Consider the following 14,820-nt stretch of genomic DNA (forward strand, 5'->3'; position numbering starts at 1 on the left):
ATAGAGAAGTACTAGGCTATCGGCCCTAGGGCCTGCACAAGACTAGCCAAAAAGGTAATCTGGCTTTCGCCACCCAAGAAAATTATTTTCCTGTGCCCCTGTCGAGCAGAGCCACAGAGGTGATCCCCGGGGTGAATTTCCTATTTCCCATCCAATTATCAAGATTTTTCTTGAAAAATGCTAATGAGGAGCTTTGTTTGATATAGATAGGTAGTTTGTTCCAGAGTATGGGAAATCTCTGGGACAGGAATCTATCCCTCCAGCATATTCTGTTTATTGTGATGACAAAGTTTAGGTCCCTAGAGTGTGTAGCTCAGAGGGATTGGGATTTCTTTAAGTGGAGCATGTCCAACAGCTCTGGGTTTGACATAGCTTTGCATGTTAGACAGAGATCGCCTCTGAGTAGGCGATATGTGATTAAGTAAAGCTGGATTTTTTAAAAACTGACTGCGTAAGGCATCTGTTTGAGGCTGGTAATCCTCTTTGTGAGGTATTTCTGCAGCCTTTCCAGTTGTAGATGTGTTGTGAGGTACATACCAAAAGGAGCGTTGTACTCTATAATGGGTCTGATGAGTGACGAGTAGAGGAGAACAATGACCTCTTTTTTTTCTGGATGAGAAACCTTTTGTGATGAGGTGCGCCATGTAGAAGGATTTCCTTAATACTGTTGCTATGTGATTATCAAAGGAGCGACTACTGTCCACCTGTTTCCCAAGGTCTCTTGTCACACTTTCTGTGTTAAGTAGACTACCACCTATGTGGTAGCTCATGGGTACAGAGTTTTTATCAAAGGGGATGACAGTGCACTTTTTGGCATTGAGCCTGAGGCCATGACTTTGACACCAGGTATCTGTCTCAGTGAGGCCCTTTTGTAGGATGTCCACAACATTAAGAGTTTCAATTATGGCTCCTAGTTTGCAGTCATCTGCGAACTTTGTTAGCCAAAGACCTTCTGTGTTAGCCTGCACTTCAGAAAGGTAGATACCAAACAGGAGAGGACCCAGGACTGAACCCTGTGGTACTCCACTTGTCACTGGTCTAAAGTCGGATTTGGAGTCTGCTGCTTTCACAGTGTGGGTTCTGTCAGTGAGCCAGTTGGCAACCCATCTTGTGACATAGGGATTTATACCTAGTTTAGTGAGTTTATCTATAATTCCAGAGTGGGGGATGGTGTCAGAAGCCTTGGTGAGATCTTGATAGGCTGTGTGAGCCACCTTACCCTTGTCTACGGCTTTGGTGACTTCTTCAAAGAAGTCAACCAGGTTGAGGAGACATGATCTGCCTTTTACAAACCTGAACTGGGTGGGGTCCAGAGTTTGAATATTACCAGTGTCTTTATTTACAAGTTCCATGATGATATGTTCCATGGCCTTGCAGACCAGGCTCGTTAGGCTAATGGGGCGATAGCTCCCAGAGTCCGTGGTGGCTCACCCTTTGTGGAGTGGGATAACCGTCGCTGTGCGCCATTCAGTGGGCACAAAGCCTGAGGTGAAGCTATGATTGAACATGGTGCTTAGGTGGGGTGCCAGTTCATTCTGTAGTTTATGTAGAACGCAGCCTGGGATGTTGTCAAGTCCCTTGGCTTTGGAGAGTGTGTTTTTTACCTGTGCAGCCATGATTACAGGAAGTTTGCATTCTTCCGGTATAGAGATGGGCCCTTTAGGGGTGGGGGGGTAAAGTTAGCACTGAACCTATCTGCCAGGATGTTGACAATATCAGTTGGTTCTGTATATTTAGTGCCATTGTGCTGTAACTCAGAGATCTGAGTGTTGCCATTGAGATTCTTGACATAGCTGTAGAATACTTTGTGGTTGTCTTTTGAATCAATGGCGATTTTGTTTTCATAACTAGCTTTGGAGGATTTTATGAGGGATCTCGGCTTCTTACTGAGGCTGACCAGGGAGTTCTTCCAGTCATGGGATTTTACTCTTGTTTTTGCAACAGTTTCTTTCTTCTGTTGTAGAGTTTGTTTATGGCAGGGGACCACCAGATTGGCTTCCTTTTTTTGGAGGAAAACATCTTGGTTCTGTTAGGGGTAGCATGATCCATGCACTCATGTAAGTACTTATAACATGCATTTGTGTAGGATTCGGCAGTCGTACCTCTATTGTCCGCCTGCGTGGGTGTTGTGAAGTTTGCCCCTTCTGTCTTAAGAAGCGTGAAGTTGGCTTTGGAGAAATTTTTTACAGTGGTTTCCCTAATGGGGGGGGGGGGGATGTGGATGTCTAGGCTGATCAGCTTGTGGTCTGACCAACGAGGAATTGACCTCTGGTGTGGAACACCGGTCGCTCATGTTGGTAATGACCTGGTCTAGGATATTGCTGCCCCTGGTGAGGTGTGGACATGTTGATCCAAGGAATATATGAATTCCAGAAAACGAGCAAAAGAGTTGGTACATGAGTAGTTTTCCCAGTTAATGGTGGGGTAGTTGAAATTGCCCATTATTAGGGTATTAGGTTGTACCCTAATATCTTCCAGTGTATCAAGAAATGAAGAGTGGGAATCCTGGGGCATGTGGCGTAGGTACCTGGACGATTGTTGGGTAGTATGGTAAGGTACACAGGAAAGATGGATGCAGTTTGTTGAGTACCTTAATAATAATCACTATGGCATTAGATTTAGTGGTAAAATTGACTGTAACAACATTGAGTTTTTGGATGTGATGGTCAAGAAAGATAGGGATGTTATGATGGTTACGAATTTATACCGGAAACCATTCACCAAAAATTCTTTAAGAGCTGATAGTTACCATCTAGGTCATATAGCCAACAATATCCCAATGGCCCAATTTAAGGGGTTAAAATGAATCTGTAGTAAGGCAGAGGATTTTGAGCTACAGGCAGAGAAATTAAAGTCAAGATTCTTGATTAGAGGCTATGGAGCCAGGAAGATCAATACTGCTTTATCGGCAGTTAATTGGATGTCTAGGACAGAGCTGCTACAGGAGAGTGAGCATCAGACTAGAGAATCCCCTGGTACACTCAGGTTTATTACTAGATATGGCAGTAACACATTTAAGATTAAAGATATAATAGCAAAGCATTGGCATATTTTGAAAACAGTCTACCTTAGTAAATAATCAATGTAATTGTGGTTATAGGAGAGGTAAAACTATCGGGGAAAGTCTATCTAGTTTTAAAAAAAATAAAGTTCCAGTTGAAGGGGCAATAGAGAATCAAATTCTGGGGAGCACCTACTGTGGACACTGCATACATTGCAAAGTAATCTGTAAAACTATGTCATTCACTTCAGTAAACACTACAAAAGTATTTGATATCAGACAGCTTATAACACGCACAAGTGAGTGGATGATATACATGGCAGTGTGCCAATGCGGGTCTTTTTATATTGGACAGACATCCTTGAGTTTGAGACAGAGGATAACCTTGCATATTGGTGATATTAATTACAAGAGGGCACGCAGTGCACTATACAAGCATATGCAAGTGCATCCAAGGGCTCACTTTATATATGTAGGAATTGATGAAATGGTAGGGTCTGATTTGACAATAGCACATAAACATAAGAGTCTTACTAAGAAAGAAAGAATGTGGATAGTTAATTTGGGAGCACTGTTTAAACCAGGTTTGAGTGAACATTGGTAAAGTAAGATGTACTAATTACATATGTTTTCATTCAGACTGTGTACCTTAACTAGGATTATTTTAAGGTTAAAGATATTTATTAACCTCGGGTTGGGTGAATTCAGAGTGAACAAGTAGTGTGTGTACATGGTAAGACTAACAGCTTTTTAACTGTGTTTTCGTATGATTTACACTGGGTGGCACTAGCTACTGTTTCATTGTAATATTGCTTTAAGAACAAGTGTATAAATGACAAGCTACTTCTTTCAGGAAGGAAAAGCACTGATGGTGCCATGAGACGAAACCTTGGTTTGTTGGGTGTGGCGGAACATGTCTGCCATTAAAAGAAAGCTATGGCACTTTCCTTAGTGTTGTGTATTTATTTTTAGTTATTTTAGCCTGTTTGGCTAAACAATGCTGCTGGGGATTGGTGCATATATATATATATATATATATATATATATATATATACACATACATATACACATACACACACACACATAGATATATATGGGTCTAGGACTATTCACTGAAAGCACATTTCACTGAAACACATTTGACTGTGCACAATTCACTGAAAGCTCAATTCTCTGAAACACATTTCACTGAAAGTTATATATGGCCTTTTCCCCACTGTAGTGCGACCCTGGAGTTAGAATATATAGTAAGGGGGTGTGGGGGGCATAGCCCCCTATTTTAAATATTTTGAACTATACACATGGATACTTGCAATTTCAATAAATTACTCTCTTCTAAACTTAATATATATCCAAACTATGTGGGGGGCTATGCCCCCCACACTCCCCCTTACTATATATTCTAACTCCAGGGTCGCACTACAATGGGGAAAAGGCCATATATAACTTTCAGTGAAATGTGTTTCAGTGAGTTGTGTTTTCAGTGAATTGTGCTTTCAGTCATTTGACTTTCAGTGAATAGTCCTAGACCCATATGTATGTACTATAACAACTTAATAATCCAAATAAAATAAATCAGGAAAAGTAATAAAGGCAACCCTCTTGGTGGGTTTTAGGTTTTGTTCCTTTAATGTGATGGAACTTCTTCAGAATGAATAATTGATGTAAAATTCAATTAAGACCAGTAAAATGAAACCAACATCCAATAAAACTTATATAGATAAATAACTATAGTACACAAATTAACACATAGCAGTCAAAATGGGTATGTGTGACTCCAAACTGTAAAAGGTAGTTGTGTATAATTCAGTACAGTAACAAGTGAGCAAGAAAAAACATAATTGAAACAATCTTAAAAGCACATTTCAAATTTAAAGATTAAGTCCAGGATGACATTCAGCATTTAGGCACAGTTGCCACTTCAACTCCAATACCTGCAGCAAATTGTCTGAGTCCCCAAAGAAATCTGCTACTTGCTCTATTACAAAACAAAAAGGTACTTGGAGAAATTAGAGCAAGTACTACTATGTTTTCCTAGAGCATTAGTGTCAAAGGAAAAATATATTTTAAAAATGATCAAAACACGGTAGGTTCAGGTTAAGGCACTTTAATTTTGCAGCAAGGAGACAAAAATGTACTATTACAGAGTTTGTCTAACTAGAAACAGGAAGTACTTTCATTTTTATACATTCTCTAACTAGACATGGCCTATCAAGCTGACGTAACAGATTACCAGCTTTTTTATCATCATCTGTTGACCATTATTCCCATGAATTTCTGCTGATTTATCATTTTTTGTGAGAAACTTCCTGAGGAAAACAACATGGCCTTGATTACTACCAGTTAGATACTTGTTATGTTACCATTTAAGGTACTATGGCTAATTCAAGCACAATGCTAACAGTTTATTTCTCTAATAATTCTTTGTCTACTTTATCTCTAAGCTTCTGCAGCTGCACATGTTCTCAGAGCTGATTGTCTAAAATCATTACATTTACAGAATGTAGTATTGTTCATTCATTCGTTAAAATCATTACATTTACAGAATATAGTATTGTTCATTCATTCGTTCCTGACCTAGCAGATAAGCACCTGCTTCTCAAGTACATTTCCAAAAGGCATAAACATGAATATTGCTGTGCTAGCAATTACTAGGTCAGAGGGCATCTTGCAAGTTTCAGAAAGCATACTGCAGTTTTCAAAAAGCATATTTTTCAGTCTCATATCAAACTCAATTTATATATAACACAGTGAATGTAAAATAGAATGAAAAGCCTATTAATTATTTTGATTATTAATTGGCATTAAGCATACACACATTAATACATATTTTTCTAACATTTCCCTCCTGTTAATACTTTTTAATTATATTTTCAAAAAAGAATAAGCAGTTTGCTTCTTTTCCTAACCTCTTCCAATTAGGATTTGCAGTTAAGAAAATCATTCAGTTTAAACTTTTATGAAAGTGTTTCACATTCTAGCAGCTCTTCAAATTCAGTACTTTGATACATAGTCTCAGATACTGATATATCTATGAATTCTTTGATTAGTTTCTTCATACAGGGGATTCCACAACAAACACAAACTTCTATTAGGAGTAATCCTACCCCAATGGCAATTAATATGTTCATTAGGATGGAACCCCACCCCCCAAATACGGTTTGGAAAAAGTCTGTCAGAGGGTTTGGGCCTGGTTTGGTCATGGTCGACACTTGCTGAATCACCTCGAGATGATTGTTAATCTCATGCTGATGATCAGGAATAAACACACAGCATTATTTTTTGATTAAAGCGCACGTCCTACCCCTCACCGCTAGGGTGAAGTCAAGAGCCATTCGGTTTTGGAGTACTACAGTTCTCATGGCATTCAGTTCATCAGTTATCAGTTTAAGAGCAGAAAAAGTCGCATTACTCATTACTTCGAGAAGTTTAGACAGTTTTCGCAGTTCCCAAATCGATTTAACTGCACCATATGCTGGTAATATACCTGCCCATGATATGACAGCATCACTCAAGTCCATGTGCGCAAGTTTGGTTCCCACATTACGATGGTCTTTTCAGCCTGCTTCGATCTGTCCCACTGGATTCTCAGGTTTCTTAACAGTCTTTTTGGTTACATTTTGGGTATTTCCAATACTTCCCTGAGGCAAAACTGCAGTGTGTCGTATGGCCGGGACCAGGTATTCCAAGAAACAACTGCCAGACCAATTCTCAGGTAACCATTTATATGCTTTTTTACCACACACAAAATAACAGTCCTCTACTTTAGTTGTTATTTTGTTACGAAATGACTGCCCTGCATGAAACATTTTCCTATCTATTACAGATAATTGTTTAAAAAGTACAGGATTACGTTGTACCTGATCAAGAGTCTTATGCATAGATTTCAAAAATTAGGTATAATCTGTACTACAAGATCCACCTAAATCATTTGCTTTTGTATAACATTTATACTGTACGGTGACATTACACTTGCTCCATCCCACTTGGATGGTATCATTTTTGTAAAAACATACAATTCCTTTTTGTGCTACAGGCAAATACAGTGCTACCTTATTATGTGCTTTAATAGCAACTGTGTCAAAAACCAGATTTTCCCAGGTCTCATTGACCCCTAGGGGGATAGCTGCCATCAATAAACCCCCGTATGTTGTTGGTATGGCCGTGAAGACCCAGCAGTTTGAAACATTAAAAGTCTCAGCATACACACGTGTAATTGCCTGATAAGTGTTAAAGTTCGGATGCCAGTCTATATTTGGCTCATTACGTTTAATCAGTCCAACTTTTGTGGCAGGAAAAAGGAGTGGCCACAACAAAAAGAACAATATAATTAGCATAACTATCAAAATAATTATGCAAGTTTTCTGAGGTTGCTTAATGTCTCTTTTCACTCTGCACTTGGCCATTATGTTCTCGTTGTACAACAGTAACAAAGTTTTTGTCCAATTTAAAGTTCTTAACCAGTTTACAGTGCATCAAATGAATCCAGGAAGCTCGCTCCGCGATCTTGACTGCAGTGGGTGTCGACAGTAGTACCTGGTACGGTCCTTCCCACTTCAGAGAACTGCAGTTTTTTTTCTTCACAATTTTTACCCAGACCCAGGTGCCTGGGGCTACTGGTGCTTCCGATTTTGGTTGCTCTTTATCTGAAACAGAATTTAACTGCAAGAGTTTGTTTAAAAATCGTCTTATATACCCTGCAAGTGAACTGTCAGCCTCTTGCTCTGCAGACATGAGAGGTTTCCACTGAGGTGTATAATATGCCCTCCCAAACAAAGTTTCAAAAGGAGTTAGTCCCTTTGCATTTGGAACAGTTCTCATGCTCAACAGTGCTAGAGGCAAACAGTGCACCCAGTTCTTCTGTGTCTCACTCATTAATTTCCTAAGCTTATTCTTTAACACCCCATTATGTCTCTCAACTAATCCTGCAGATTGGGGGTGGTAGGCGCAGTGATTTTTTAATGATATTCCGAAATAACGACCAAGTTGTTGCACTGTTTGATTCACAAAATGTGTACCATTATCACTATAAATCTTTTCCGGTATGCCAAATCTGGGTATAATTTTTTTAACAAGGACCTTTGCAACAGTAGCTGCATCTGGAGTTTTAGTTGGAAAAGCTTTCACCCATTTGGAAAACATATCTATAATGATAAGGCAATACTTTTTATTTTCACATTTATTCAGTTCTATGAAATCCATACAAATAGTATGAAATGGATACGGTGGTGTAGGGAAACTCCCTTGCTTAGGCTTCAATGCCCCTTGTGCATGATGCTTGTTACAAACATGGCATGCTGCACAAAAATTTTTTGTGTAGTTTGTAAATCCATATGTTGTAAACACTCGATTCACTAACTGTACCATCCCCCCTGTTAAGACATGGCTCTGCCCATGGCTCAACAAAGCTGCATATCTAAACAAGTTAGATGGCAAAATTGTTTTTTTTTTCCTTGGATATGTACAGTCCCTTTTCAAGGATTGCCCCCTCGTTTTATCCACTTCTGTTTTTCTACATTTGTAGTAAGTGTCTGCATTATTTTTAACATTTCTAAATCTAAAATCTCAGAGGGTTGTAATTCCTCACTCAAAAGAAAAGCTTCTGAGGCTGAAGTTGCCTGTTTCGCAGCTGTATTAGCCCGTGCATTACCTTTCGAAATTTTATCCTGTTGCTTAGTATGAGCTACGCATTTGCAAATAGCTACTTTTTGAGGTAACTGAATAGAGTCTAATAAATCTAAAATAAATTGCACATGATTAATTGGTTTACCAGTAGATGTTATCATTTCTCTATTTTTCCACTGCTGTGCAAAAACATGTACAGTAGAAAAAGCATACTGACTGCCAGTATAAATATTCACTTTTTTACCTTTTGCTAAGGTACATGCCCTTGTCAAGGCAATCAACTTTACTGCTTGTGCAGATAAATTGTGTGGTAAAGATTTTGCTTCTAAAGTTTCAGTGTCAGAAATGACTGCATACCCCACTAGGATCTGTCCTGTAGGACCCCTCCTGCATGAGCCATTCACATAGTATGTCACCTCGGCATCATCCAAGGGAACATTTGTAAGGTCTTGTCTCTGTAATGTCTTTTGCTCAATCTCGTGCAGGCAGCAGTGCGGTTTGCCATCTGCAGGGGTTGGGAGCAAGGTTGACGGATTCAAAGTTGTGCATCGTTCAATTGTCATATGAGGTTGGCTCAACAGTATAGTCATACAGGAAAGATGTCTAGCAGGAGAGAGATATGCTACTTTTTTTTGCAGTAAAATAATTGCGACTGCATGAGGCACTCTCAATGTGAGAGGGTGGAATAGCACTACTGAGGCCGAAGCCTGCACTGCCATTGCAGCTGCAACTACCGCTTGTACACAGTGGGGTAGGGACCGCGCCACTGGGTCTAACTGTGATGAATAGTAAGCTATGGGGTGTTGCTTGTCCCCATGTTGCTGTGTTAACACTGATGTCATATAACCTTGCTTACAATCTACAGTTTGAAAAAATTGCTTATGATAGTTTGATAATTCTAAAACTAAGAATGATGCTATCAGTTGTTTCAGCTTACAGAAAGCTGCTTCTGCTTCTGGTGTCCATTGTAATAAATCCTGTGCTGCCATCGGCCTTTTAAATATTAAATTAGTAGAGCAGATTCCAAAGCATAATTTGGTATCCAGCTCCGACAAAAGTTAGTAGTTTCCAGGAAGGACATCATTTTCTTCTTGGTAGTTGGTCTAGGTGCTTGTATTATTGCTGTTTTTTGTTATTTTCATCTAATATTCTACCTTCTTTGGATATTACATATCCCAAGTACTTAACTTGTTTTTTCCAGAGTTGTAGTTTGTTCTTGTTTACTTTGTGTCCTTGAGTAGCTAAAAACTGTAATAATGCTATGGCGTCCTCTTTACATTCTTGCTGGGTGGGGGCCACCAGCAGAATGTCGTCTACATAAAGTAAAATCTGACTACCTTTCGGTGGGATAAATCCCACCAGGTTGCTTGCCATTTCTTGTGCAAATATTGTTGGACTTCTACAATATCCCTGTGGTAATCTTGTATATGTATACCGTTTCCCCTGAAATGTAAATGCAAACCAATGTTGGCTGTTGGGGTGTATCGGTATTGGGAAAAATGCATTACTAATATTTACAACAGAAAAATACTTTTGCTGAGGCTTTAAATTATTCAGTAAGCTGTGCGGATTTGGCACCGTTGGTGCCCTGGGTATAACTGCATTATTTACAGCTTGTAAATCTTGGACCATACGCCATTCCCCGTTCGCATTCCTAACGGGAAATAAGGGTGTATTACATGGTGAATCGGGAGATTCAATTAAGACTCCTTCCTTAAGTAAGGCTGCTATTATAGGTTTGATCTCTATCTCTGCATCCTTTCTCAAGGGATACTGTCTTCTCTGAGGTCTAAATGCTGACTTTGGCGTAATAGTAACTGGTCCTGCTGTTCGTATAAGTCCTACATTTGATTTCCCTGTTGACCAGAGTCTCTCTGGTATGTTTCGCAAGGCTTTTTCCTCTTCTTTCAATAAGAGTAATACTCAGCTATTCTTACTAGCCTGTGAGTGCACAGCTGGGTGTGTCTGTGTTATTCAATTTAATTTCTGTTTCTGTACTCCTTGTTCGGAGAGTTTTAATTTTGTCTGCTTTTCCCACCTTGTGACTTTTTCTCCCAAGTCTGCCCATTTCAAACTTTTACTCTTAGTTAAACTAACATGTGGCAATCGATTAGATTTGTAAAGTGCTAAAAATTTCTGGGGCAATGAACAGCTTACTACACTGTTTCCTTTTGTGTCACAGTACAAGTTTTGTAACACTAGTCTGTTTGCATGGTTCTGAAACAATTCCTGCTCATATTCTTTATTAGATCCTGGTCTACTACAGTAATATAGAGTACAATGCAACAAATGCTGTTTGATAATGTCGAGGGAGGGGGATTTACTGATGGCTATGTTCATCAGTTCTTCGGTTACTGCCCCTGGACCAGTCGTAACCAAGTCCTGGCTGTACCAATAATATGTTTCACCCTCCGGTCGCACTACAAAAGTTTCCATTTGTCACTGTGCTTCCATACCCTGCATGGTTGGAACTACGGCTATGCCAAATATTTGCATTAAATTTCTACCCAAAAGATTTACTGGGCATTTTGCAGAAATTACAATTTTACTTTTCTGGGTCATTTCTGAAACGGGGTCTGTTATTGCTATGTCATGGGAGAGTGGCTCCCGATACAGCTGTCCATTAGCTGCCTTTACTAGTATATAATCTGGTGATTCTGAATCTTCCGCTAATTTGGAAGGATGTATCAGGGTCCGTGAAGCCCCTGAGTCACACACAAATCTGACTTCCCTCCCCTCTACCAGAAGTGTCACTTCCGGTTTTGTATCTGCTAAGTAAAGCTCTAGGCTCAATAAGGCTAAGTCCAAAATTTCATTTTCCTCAGCGTCTACAAATTCATGTACATTCTCTACCCCTTCTGTCACATTCTCTACCCTTGCTATCACATTTGCACTTGTCTTTTCCTGTTCATTCAGTGATTCCTGACTATCATATAGTCATTGCTCATCCTCCTTATTTTCTGTAGTCACCTTTTTATTTAGCCTGCAATCCCTTGCTAAATGTCCTTTTTTTCCGCATTTAAAACATTCACCTCTTTTCTTTCTTTCTTCAAAATCTTCTGAACGTTTGTCAGATTGTTTATTTCCCTGGGTATTTTTTTTTACCCTTTCTCCCAGTTTGTACTACAAATACTTTTGACCCATCTTCTGCTGAAAATACTTGAGTTTTTTTTTTCTTTTTACTACTAAAATGTCTCACTGCATGTCTTGCATATTCAAGTAATGGCTGTAATCTACTCGTACGATGATCTACCATGTGCTTCGTAATAAAGCTGCTAATGGGAGTTATACTACCTTTCAAGAACGCATTCTTTAGCTGTTGCTCATATGGGGAATCTTGTGTCTGGTTTTCTGGTATTTGCATTCCGCAGTGGTTATTAAAACACTCTAATAATCTAGCATAATATTTATCAACTGTTTCATCTTCTTGTTGAATGCACTGATTAATGCAAGTCCAGCCAGCCCTAGGCTTCCATTTTTCAGAGATTCGGTCTGTCAGACCTTTCACTTTGCCATCCAATTCTGCATTAGTATGTGGGAGTGGTCTAAGCTGTGTGTCACTGGGATTCCAGTCGCCACTGATCATGTGCAAGTTTGGACCTACAATTTGTCCAACTACTTTTTCTACTTCTTCTCCATTCAAATGGTAACTTAATTTCATACCCTGTAAGTCTTCTAAAAATTTTTGAAAATTCACTTTCGGATGGGGAATTCCCTCTGTGGCTTTCCGGATATCTTCCGGTGTCCACGGTCTATAAACTAAAAGAGTCTGATCCTGTCCTGCCTGAGGATTTGGTACTTCTATGAGTGGACATATTTCCTCACTCATAGCTTGTGATTTTCTATTTATTTCACATAGTTCAATCTCCCTTCTCAAGCCGCATGTTCGAGACTTTGTCTCGATAGGATCCCTGACAAATCGTTTTGATGTTGTAGAAACAGCTGGGTATAGCGGAGGTGGATCAGCTTGTCCACTCGCTTCATATTCTGGTAAGGGAAGTGGAGGGGGCGAAGTAGGGGCCGTTGCTATTACCAAGTTATTATCTTCTTTGTCTAAGAACATTGTTTTTGAATTTTTAATCTTTTGTTCCCTGCGATTTGTTTCCTCAAGCCACCTATGTGCCTGAGGGACTCCTAATTGTCGTTGCTTTTTTAATTGACCTTTTGCGTCTGTCTTTAGTTGCCTAACAAGTTTAATAAGTGCAAGTTTATCTAAATTACCATTGAATTTATACTTATCAACCCATTTTGTATAGTACTTAACATTGTCGGCACGCTGTAATAGCATATATTTCACGTCTTCAGTTAGGGGCGGATCTCGGGAACTTTTTGTGCACTGATTTCCCATTGTTGCCTTAGCTAAGCTGTAAATTGTTACGTAACCCTTCTTATCACGTGGTACCACGGTTCTACACCTTTTCACAGTTTATCTAGAATAACTGCCTACCTATTCTGTTTCCCTGATCTATGATAAAACAGTAACCTTTTTTGTCCCTGATCTGCACATGCAAATCTTCCTGACAAAAACAGTTCTGCAACTAGTCCCCGATCTTAAAACAGAAATAAGGTAATTTCTCCTTACCTGACCCTCCGTGAGTTGATCCACTGGATCGTTGACTCGTCCACCAATCCCAGATCAGAAACAGTGGCTGGCCTCTTTCGAATGACAATTCAGTCAGAGGTCTTTCAAAACAGAAGAGCCGATTTGGCCTCTTCTCCGTATGGATGCATGCCACCGGGCCCAATTCTGACCTAGGCCTAGAGTGAGAGGTACTTTCCGGTCCGAACGACCAAACTGTTAAAGGAAAAATATACTTTAAAAATTATCAAAACACGGTAGGTTCAGGTTAAGGCACTTTAATTTTGCAGCAAGGAGACAAAAACGTGCTATTACAGAGTTTGTCTAACTAGAAACAGGAAATACTTTCATTTTTATACATTCTCTAACTAGACATGGCCTACCAAGCTGACGTAACAGATTACCAGCTTTTTTTATCATCATCTGTTGACCATTATTCCCATGAATTTCTGCTGATTTATCAATTTATGTGAGAAACTTCCTGAGGAAAACAACATGGCCTTGATTACTACCAGTTAGATACATGTTATGTTACCATTTAAGGTACTATGGCTAATTCAAGCACAATGCTAACAGTTTATTTCTCTAATAATTCTTTGTCTACTTTATCTCTAAGCTTCTGCCGCTGCACATGTTCTCATGCTTTGAACAGAGCTGATTGTCTAAAATCATTACATTTACAGAATATAGTATTGTTCATTCATTCGTTCCTGACCTAGCAAATAAGCACCTGCTTCTCAAGTACATTTCCAAAAGGCATAAACATGAATATTGCTGTGCTAGCAATTACTAGGTCAGAGGGCATCTTGCAAGTTTCAGAAAGCATACTACAGTTTTCAAAAGCATCTTTTTCAGTCTCATATGAAACTCAATTTATATATAACACAGTGCATGTAAAATAGAATAAAAAGCATATTAATTATTTTGATTATTAATTGGCATTAAGCATACACACATTAATACATATTTTTCTAACAATTAGTCACATCCTTAAATCTTACAGCTGCACAATGCTCCTCAGTTCTGTCACTTAACTTATGAGCAGTTTTGCTCACATAAAAACAATCGCAAGAAGAGCAGACAACTCCATACACCACCAAAGAACTGTTAGTTAAAACTTTTTCCTAAAATGTACTTTAACATTACAGTGCTTAAATACATATGGGAATCCCCTAGGTAAATAAACTCACAGCAGACGCATCTTCCACACAGTGACATGTTAGAATTAATTACATTTAAAGGTTCAGATAGAAGAAAAGGCTGGTCATTTTTCTGAAAACAAGCCTTAAGGGTCTTAGTCCTTTTAAAGATGAATTTGGGAGAAGAGACCACTAAGTTTTTTTAAATCACTGTCACTCTGGAAAATTCTCCAGTTGCTAATAACTATTGCTCTGATGCACCCCATATCTCTGCTGAGAGGAAGAGAAAAGCTTAGGGAATGGTTATTGTTACTGGACTGAAGGGCTAAAACCATGTTTTAATGTTGGTTTAAACTTGTACGTAGAAACCTTAATCTCATCCCTGATGGACAGTAGCAGATATGCAGGATAATATTTCTGAAGAAACAAAGAAATCAAGAATTCACATTCATTTTCAAAAGTGTCACCATCACTTA

The sequence above is a fragment of the Protopterus annectens genome, chromosome 3.part0 (assembly GCF_019279795.1).
Source record: "Protopterus annectens isolate FY-2018-M chromosome 3.part0, PAN1.0, whole genome shotgun sequence".
NCBI lineage: Eukaryota > Metazoa > Chordata > Ceratodontiformes > Protopteridae > Protopterus > Protopterus annectens.